The sequence below is a fragment of the Amblyomma maculatum genome, chromosome 10, assembly GCF_055883805.1.
Source record: "Amblyomma maculatum isolate TAMU_Amacu chromosome 10, ASM5588380v1, whole genome shotgun sequence".
In the NCBI taxonomy this organism is placed as follows: domain Eukaryota; kingdom Metazoa; phylum Arthropoda; class Arachnida; order Ixodida; family Ixodidae; genus Amblyomma; species Amblyomma maculatum.
Genome location: NC_139353.1, coordinates 61926010 through 61935052, shown reverse-complemented (window position 1 = coordinate 61935052; position 9043 = coordinate 61926010). Strand labels below are relative to the sequence as shown.

The following is a 9043-nucleotide window of genomic DNA, read 5'->3' as shown; positions in this document are numbered from 1 at the left end:
CCGCAAATCCAACATGTAAAACAAAAGTTACAAAATCAAATCAGAAACAAGTTACAAGTGCTTATCTTCAAAGCTTTATGTTTGCGATGTGGGGCCACATCTAGACAAATTATATCATGCTCTATTGAAACACTTCTCATGAGGCTATTGTGAAATGCTTCCCATTTTTTTTGGACCATGTCCAGAAGAAAAATACTTAAATCCTTGCAACAAATTTAGCATGGTTCTTTGAGATGGTCGGTAACGTGAAACCGTATTGGTAGGAAATCTCCGGTAGTGAAAAGTTCAAGGCACAAATAGTAAAAACAGCAGTTCATTTAAAGATTTAGCAGCTAATTTAAAACAAAAGGTAAACATACAGTACATGACTTATAATAATGAAAAGCATCAGTAATCTCTGCTGCAAAACATAGCAGAATTTTATTGCCCAAGGATTCAGTATTTTTTCAAGGCAGGTGTTCTTCGCGATTCTAACAAATGGACGACGAGGTTCAGCTGGACGTCCTTGGCATATTCAGCGCTGAAGCTTTGCCACCCCAACAACGTCATATCCCACCTGTAAAATAAATTGAAAAAGAAAAAGAATGGAGTAGCGAAATATGTTAAATGTGCGTCAAATTCACTGTGTATAATAAAAGCGATAAACGCGAGAGATTTTTAAGTATCACATGTTCCTGCAAAAGAACGTCAAGGCGAACAAATGAATGTCGCAATTAAATAAACACTGAGAAAAGTAAGCGAGGAGTAATACACTCCAATGGGAGGGGGATGGTGAGCATAACGATCAGACTAACCTTACATGAGCAGTGTAAATTTATTCATGTAACACACACATCTAGTCAACCATAGCGATAATAGTAATTGCTGTAGCTATACGCAAACAAACGCAGGGAAAATGATGCGCTCGTTGAATAATACATACAAAGGGGAAGTCCCTGGAAATAACTAGTGCAGAGGATTAATTTTTCTTGTTGATCAAGGTGAACTAATAATTTAATTATTGAGAGAAAGAATTACAATTTAGAAGAATATACAACCACATGCGTCCTGTGGGATCCGAACCGTAGACCTATGTTTGCGTCGTGTTCAAAGTTTAGTTGTGTTTTTTTTTTCAGAAATAACTGTAAAGGGTATGACTATACAAAAGGTTATAAAATATGTCCTATAGTTGGACACTTTATTGCTATTGTTAATTAACTATAACCTGTTAATTATTTTACTTTCCTAGGTATTTGTGTTTCGTGCAGCCTATATGTGAGAGTGCCTACAGCCAGCTACCTTCGTCCACAGCACCGTGGAAATCCAACGTCCTGTGTTAGCGTGTCACGTAGAACGTGATATAACAAGGAAAATGGGAGCTTTATGACAATCCTCTTGTGCTATCTATGACATCAGTGGTGCGAGACTAAATGTCCTCTTTACGCCATTTAGCAAACAGAGGTATTGAAAATGAGACGCTCATTATGACACTCGCAAAGGTAGCCAATTGCCCTGGCACCAAGAGAAACATATGGAATCATTTTGTGCGTTGATTGAGTTGTAATAATGACGTAATCTTAAGATAAACGATCAGAAAGTCGAAGAAAAGAGCTCAATTTTTTCTGAGTCGGGTAGTGCAAGCTCACAGCAGAAGCCGAGCTCATTTTAGTGGAAAAAAGTAGAGAACCGCTGAGCAGGTCCCTTGAAAAGGACGACAGCGTAAATACGTCAACGGGGATCTAAAAAAAATCTACTTTAAAACTGGCACCAATAGCAACCGTAGGCGCGATGTCATTCAACGTCGTAGTGCGCACTTTCCCTCCCCACCAACTAGAGATAAGGCATCATGTTTTGAAGGTATCGGCTTCTACAGAGCCTTTACAACTAGTGTATGTACGGGTACTCAGTAGTGTCCTGGAGCTTTTAACGCTGAAGCATGCAAAAAATGTGACCCTTTGTTCTTCATAGATGTTGGCGTGCTTACCACAGCGACACTTGCAAGTGGAAAACTCAGTGGAACACTTGAGCTTTCGTCCGGAGGTACAATTCTGCGAATAGTTTTGAACCAGGAAGTCACAGGGGTCTTGATCCATTACTGAAATAAGAAAGCCACGAGCGAGCGTTGAAATTAAGGCACCATATGCGCGGGAGCATTACATTTACAGCTTGCCACATGACCCAAACAAAAATTACAAATTATGATTCATTTAGTGTTCCGCGGCAATTTTTCTTTTAGGTACCCTAGATAATATTGTTACGAAGGGGGTAAGACGTCGGAGCGCTGAACAACAAGACGATAGGGTCGGGAGCTCAGCTGGTCAACGGCAGCCCGTCCGGCACGAGAGTCCTTTTTCAACGTCTTTCTCCTTCACTTGTCTTCTAAACTTCATCTTCTTCCGTACTGTTACATTTTCCCCCTTTGCAGACGAAGCCCCCCGGGCGAGGTAGTTATTCGTTTCCACGAGAGTGACACGGCTTCATCCGGGCGACATGGGCAACTTCAGTTCTGACTGAACGACGACCACTTGCTGTCATACGTGCTATTTGGTAGTTCACTTCACTGACGCGTTCAAGCACAACGTAAGGGCCAGCGTAATGCGCCAACATTTTCTGCGCTAAACCACGTTTTCGGAGAGGTCGCCAAAGCCACACTAAATCTCCAGGGGCGTAAGACACATGGCTATGCCGACTGTCGTACCGAGCTTTTGAACGCTCTTGAGAAGCGAGAATTCGCAAACGGGCGAGACGGCGAGCTTCTTCGGCTCGACAAAGAGTTTCCGCAATGCACGGTTCATCATGGACGGAGTAAGGAAGAATGGTATCTAGACAATACCGAGGAGGACGGGCATATAGCAGGAAGAACGGGCTGTAGCCAGTAGTCTCATGGGTTGCGGTGTTGAATGCAAACGTTATAAATGGCAGTATAGTATCCCAATTCTTGTGGTCAGATGCGATGTACATAGATAGCATGTTTGTGAGTGTGCGGTTTGTGCGCTCCGTCAAGCCGTTGGTTTGAGGGTGATATGGTGTGGAATGCCTAAAATGCGACGCACACAAACGAAGAAGCTCTTCCACAACATCTGCCATAAACTGGCGACCTCGGTCACTGATGATCACTCGCGGAGGTCCATGGCGGAGGATCACAGAACGGAGCAAGAACAGGGACACGTGGTGAGCGGTGGCTGAAGGAAGAGCTGCCGTTTCGCAGTAGCGGGTGAGGTAGTCGGCACAAACCACGATCCAACGATTTCCGTCGGATGACTTCGGGAAGGGACCCATAAGGTCGATTCCAATTTTCTCAAATGCACCACGTGGTGGAGTCACAGGATGCAGCAGGCCCTGTGGCGTGGACGTAGGGCGTTTGTGTCGTTGGCACTCAGTGCAGCTCGCCACATATCGCTCAGTCGTCTGGCGCATCTTTGGCCAATAAAACCGGTCACGGGCGCGATGGAGCGTTCTTGCAGAGCCCAGGTGACCGGAAGTGGGGTCGTCGTGCATGGCGCGTAAGATGCACGAGCGGTAGCTCTCGGGAACCACAAGCAGAAAATTCGTACCGGTGCTTGAGTAAGCCTTTTTGTACAAAAGGCCATCACGGAGACAAAATGGGCTGGAAGCAGTGGAATCCCGCGCCTCCGCAAGCAGGGGCTCGAGGCTTATGTCGGTCTCTTGCGCAGTCCGCAAAGCCGAGGCGTCGGGAAACTCGGGCACGACGGAGGCGATGTAATGATCGAAATCACCAGAGTCACATTCGGTCGTAGGAAGAGGAAGGCGTGAAAGACAGTCTGCATCGGCGTGTTTGCGGCCACTCTTGTACGAAACAGTGAAGTCGTACTCTTGCAGACGAAGGGCCCAGCGTGCCAGACGACCAGATGGATCACGAAGGTTGACAAGCCAACACAGGGCATGATGGTCCGTCACAACCGTGAAATGGCGTCCATATAGGTAGCACCGAAACCGCTGAACAGCGAAAACTACAGCGAGACACTCCTGCTCCGTAACAGTGTAGTTACGCTCAGGTTTGCTGAGGGAACGGCTTGCATACGCAATTACATGCTCGCCTGTTGTCGAACGTTGCACAAGCACAGCGCCAACACCAATCCCACTTGCATCAGTGTGGACTTCAGTCGGAGCGGAGGGGTTGAAGTGCCGTAGTATGGGATGTGACGTTAGGAGAAACTTTAGTTGGCGGAAAGACGCGTCGCAATCTGAGGTCCAGTCGAAAGGGACGTCGTCCTTTTGTAGAAGGGATGTCAGAGGGTAGGCGACGTCGGCAAACTTTGGAATGAATCGTCGAAAGTAGGAACACAGGCCCAGAAAACTGCGGAGCTCCTTTTGAGTCTGTGGTCGTTGGAATGCTGCAACAGCTGCAGTCTTCTGTGGATCTGGTCGAACTCCATCGCGGTCGACGAGATGCCCGAGTACCAGCGCTTGACGTTCACCAAAACGGCACTTTTTAGAATTCAGGACAAGGCCAGCCTTCTGTAGGCAATCTAACACAACAGCGAGTCGCGTGTTATGTTCAGTAAAAGTCCGGCCAAAAATAACAACATCGTCTAAATAGTACATGCAGATTTCCCACTTGAGGCCACGAAGTATTGTGTCCATAAATCTTTCAAATGTGGCCGGCGCATTACATAGGCCGAAGGGCATCACGTTAAATTCAAATAGGCCGTCCGGGGTAACAAATGCAGTTTTTTCCTTGTCAGTAGGATCCATCGGAATCTGCCAATAACCCGATCGCAAATCAACTGAAGAGAAATAAGACGCGGAAAAAAGGCAATCTATGGCATCGTCGATGCGTGGTAGAGGATACACATCCTTTTTAGTGATGGAGTTGAGGCGACGATAGTCAATGCAGAACCTCCATGTTCCGTCTTTTTTCTTCACCAATATCACGGGAGCAGCCCAAGGACTTGAGGATTCCTGTATTACGCCCCTGTTCAACATGTCTTGGACTTGCTCGGTGATGATCTTACGCTCTGATGGTGACACACGGTACGGCTTTTGACGGATCGGATGGGCAGATCCCGTGTCAATCCTGTGGCGTGCGCGCGACAGGGGAAAACGTTGCGAGCCGTCGGACTGCGTGAAATCAAAGACGGATAGGTGCTGGGACAAGAGGTTCTTCAATATCTGTCGTTGTGATGTGTTCAACGATGCACTGATCATCGGAAGAAGCTTTTCGTCAGCAGGTGAGTTAGTAGCGGGGTTGTCTAGGGCAGGAGTAACGACAGCTACACAGTTCGGGGGAGTTGCGCTACATGAAGCTAGTTTGGAACCCGCTGGAAAAACAACTGGTTCTGATGAGCAATTTATAGTCCACAGTCCGGTGCGGCCCTCTTTCACGCGAACCAAACAATGAGGCACTAACGCATTTTTCTTTACGCACTGTAAATTAAGAGGCGCCACAGTAGCCTCAAAAGAGTCGTTAATAGGACGGGAGCAGGACACCTGGACACACACTGCTGAATGTGGCGGTATGACGACTTCATCACACACACACAAAACGTCTTCATAATTTGATGTCTCTTCCAAAAGTTCACGAGGAAGAGAACCACTAACACTTAGCTCTCCCGTTCGACAGTCAACTGTAGCGCCGCACATACGCAGGAAGTCAATTCCCAAGATTACGTCGTGCGTAGATCGGGGCAGTACTGCAAACTCCGCCGGAAATACCGTGCCCCCCAAGGAAACTTTAACGCTGCATACCCCAACCGGATACAATAACTCTCCACTTACTCCATAAAAATTTGCAGTTTTGTCTCAAACAAACATAACTTTGTTCTTCAAAAGGTTCTTAAAATTTAAACTCATCACTGAAACTGTAGCACCAGTGTCTACCAACGCCATCGTTGGCAAACCATCAACAATCACATTGACCTTGTTCTTTAACATGAACACAGACGGAGGAATAATAGGTAGCAGCGCACATTGTCCAGCGACCTCACCTCCATTGGCCGCGCTGGCTAGTTTTCCTGCGTTGGTGGTGGAGATCGGCGCTGTGGAGACGGGGAGCGGCGCACACGAAATGACGGAGGTGGTGTCACACTACGGTCAGACGCTGGCGAATGGCTGCGGTGCCCTTCGTTTTGAAAACGGCCCCTCCGGGAAGGATGTTCTGGCCGATAGTTGTCGATGTAGGGCTGGACCATGCGTCGGTTCGGTGCCGTCGGGGGATTCCGGAACGATGTGCGCCGATTGCAGTAGCGGGAAATGTGACCCGCGGCCCCACACCGGTAGCACACCGGAAGAGGTCGCTTAAAAAGTGGCGTGTCAGCTGGTTCCTGCATGGTAGGCCGCGACGAATATCCGGATGGTGGTTCCGGGACGATGTAGTTGTCCGGCGGTCGGCGCGATGTACGACTGGAGTAAGAGCGAGCATCTCTACGCTGATGGCAAGAGAATTGTTGGAAATTTTCTTCAGGCCTTGATCGCGGAGTGTATAGGTCTTCGCGGCAGACAAAGTCGGTGACATTCGTGGACATCGGCGGGCACGCACCCCCATAAGTTGGACGAGCATATACGTCCCCTCCGAAGCCATTTGGCCGGACAAGCTGCTCACGTCGTGACATCTCATCTCGAACAATCTCACGGATCGCGCACAGGAGGCTTTGAGATGGCGATTCTTCAATGCTAGCCACTGTAGTCACATTTGCAAGCCGTCCAAATTTCGGTGTAATACGGCGAGTCTTTAGGGCCTCGAATGTTCGGCAGTGCCGGATAACGTCAGAGACCGAACTCAAGTTTTCCTTGGCAATGAGGAAGTGGCAGACATCTTCCGCAATGCCCTTGAGCAGATGGCCTACCTTATCATCTTCAGTCATCCTGCTGTCGACGGTTTTGCACAACTTGAGTATGGCCTCTATGTAGGTGGTGCAAGTTTCGCCGGCTGCCTGGGCCCTCTGAGCAAGTGTCTGCTCTGCCTGTTTCTTCTTTGCAGCTAGGTCGCCGAAACATTCCTTGATAGCTTCGACAAAACTTTCCCAAGTTGTCAGGGAGTCCTCGTGGTTCTCATACCACATCAAGGCGGTTTGCGTCAAAAAAAAAGACTACATTGGCTAGTTTAGCCACTGAATCCCAGCGGTTATAGCGGCTCACACGTTCATAATGAGTGAGCCAGTCATCAACATCTTCTCCTGCTTGGCCGGCAAAGGAACGAGGCTCGCGAAACGGTAGCGTCGCATTCGTGGTGGTCGGCGGCGCATCGCGAGAAGGGGGTAGAGGATCCCGTGTTGATGTTCGGGGCTGCTCGGTAGTCTGCTGCATTCTTGTTGGAAAGGGTGGGAGACCAGCGAGGCGACGGCTCCGACGAAGCTCCAGCGATTGAGGATGCGTCTTGAGGGTAGTCGTACCCAGCACCTGACCACCAATTTGTTACGAAGGGGGTAAGACGTCGGAGCGCTGAACAACAAGACGATAGGGTCGGGAGCTCAGCTGGTCAACGGCAGCCCGTCCGGCACGAGAGTCCTTTTTCAACGTCTTTCTCCTTCACTTGTCTTCTAAACTTCATCTTCTTCCGTACTGTTACAATATGATATGTTTCGTAGTCGTACACATTTCTTTCGGGTGATGATTTACAGTTTCATATAATTGTCATTGCCTTGCTGTCATGTAAGCTGCCACTATAATTCCGCTCCCCAATGGGTGGAGACGATTTTTTGAGGTGGCGGTGGTTAAAACAAGAAGTACAAGAAACCCGTGTATTCGGTTGTCATCTGATTCTTCAATATAAAATGAAGGTTCCAGATTGTGCAGATTCTTCCAAATGTACCATGCCAAGTAGCCTCGTGACGTCAGAAAACCTGTCGACCAATCAGGCGTCGAGCGACTGCTATGAGGAAAAGAAAGGAGCGTCGGTGCGTCATTGCACATCCAATTTATCAGTGCCAGGTCATGTCACCCGCCATCTACCAGCACGCTCCTGGCCATTTTTCAATCGGAGTTTCAAACAAGGGGTTTAAAGGTGCCTGTGAGAGCCATCTACCAAGAACCCCCTGCCAGAGGCAAGCTCATGATTTTTGGTTTCAAGAGGCTCCGTTTCAAACACCAGGTTTCAAAATATCGACGCCAATGCCACCTCACTAGTTTTGCTGCCATTGTGTTACTGGTGCTTTCGCACTTAGAGTGCCAGAGGTATGCCCGCGGCAGTTCAAGCCTGTGAGCCTTTATACGCTCGATGCTGCTGAACGGCACTTTTTTGTGACATGTGGCTGCTAACGGTTTCTTTCCCTGTTAAAAATCTCGAAAACGACATCGAAGTGAGGACTGGATGTGGAATTAACTCACACCTTGGACATCAAACATGGTTACTACAGCGAAAAACCTCTGCTGCTAAAACAGCAATAAAAGAACTACATTTGAATAAAAAACCAGAACAATAATTTTTGATATGTTTCTTCTATGTGCCTGTTTAAAAGTGGTCCGGTTAATAGCAATAAAGAAATCATGCACCAGAACAAATTAACTTCAGAAAGAACTAATCCACTGCGCATACAGTTTGCCTTCCAAAAAAAAGTATTTCGGCAAGATAATGGGATGCTACTTTTCAGGGCCTACTGCAGCCTTGCACTGGTTTGACTCAGGATGCGTTGAGTAAGCTTCCTTCACGTACCGCAAAAACAACGGCATCTCTCCTTCGTGATCAGACAAGCCACCTTCGATCCAGAAAGGCAGTTCAAAAGAGGACACTCCGGGTCTCCTGTGGAAGAAAACATGTTTAATTTTGTTGATACATAATCATTGCTTATTCACGCATGCAAATTGTAAGGCCATACTACTGGCAGGTACATACTGCACATTACAGTCCTTATACGAAAAACTAACGAGAACATTTTTCGGGAGTCCATAAGGCAGTTTTTACAAACCACGCAAACGAACATAGCAGTATTTCCTTAAAAGTGCAAAGAAAGGTATAAGATAATTGCATTTTTGGAGCCTAATCTCTTAAAAAGGCAGACATTTTAGAAAAAACAAACGTTAAAAACTGACTTGAAGAGAGCGCGGGTGATTTAAAGAAACATTTTAGCAGCTGTAAAGACATTAAATATTCTTTAAGGTTTGCCTG

At 47.4% G+C, this 9043-nt stretch overlaps 1 long non-coding RNA gene across 1 annotated transcript; it reads right to left on the bottom strand.

The window, feature by feature from the left end:
* Positions 1 to 428: 428 nt before the first annotated feature.
* Positions 429 to 8680, bottom strand: LOC146176649 (uncharacterized). The gene is made up of 3 exons (XR_014701193.1): positions 8591 to 8680; positions 1964 to 2074; positions 429 to 556 (listed from the first exon to the last, which is right to left on the bottom strand). It is a non-coding gene; the product is annotated as an uncharacterized LOC146176649 (long non-coding RNA).
* Between the last annotated feature and the right edge of the window lie 363 nt (positions 8681 to 9043).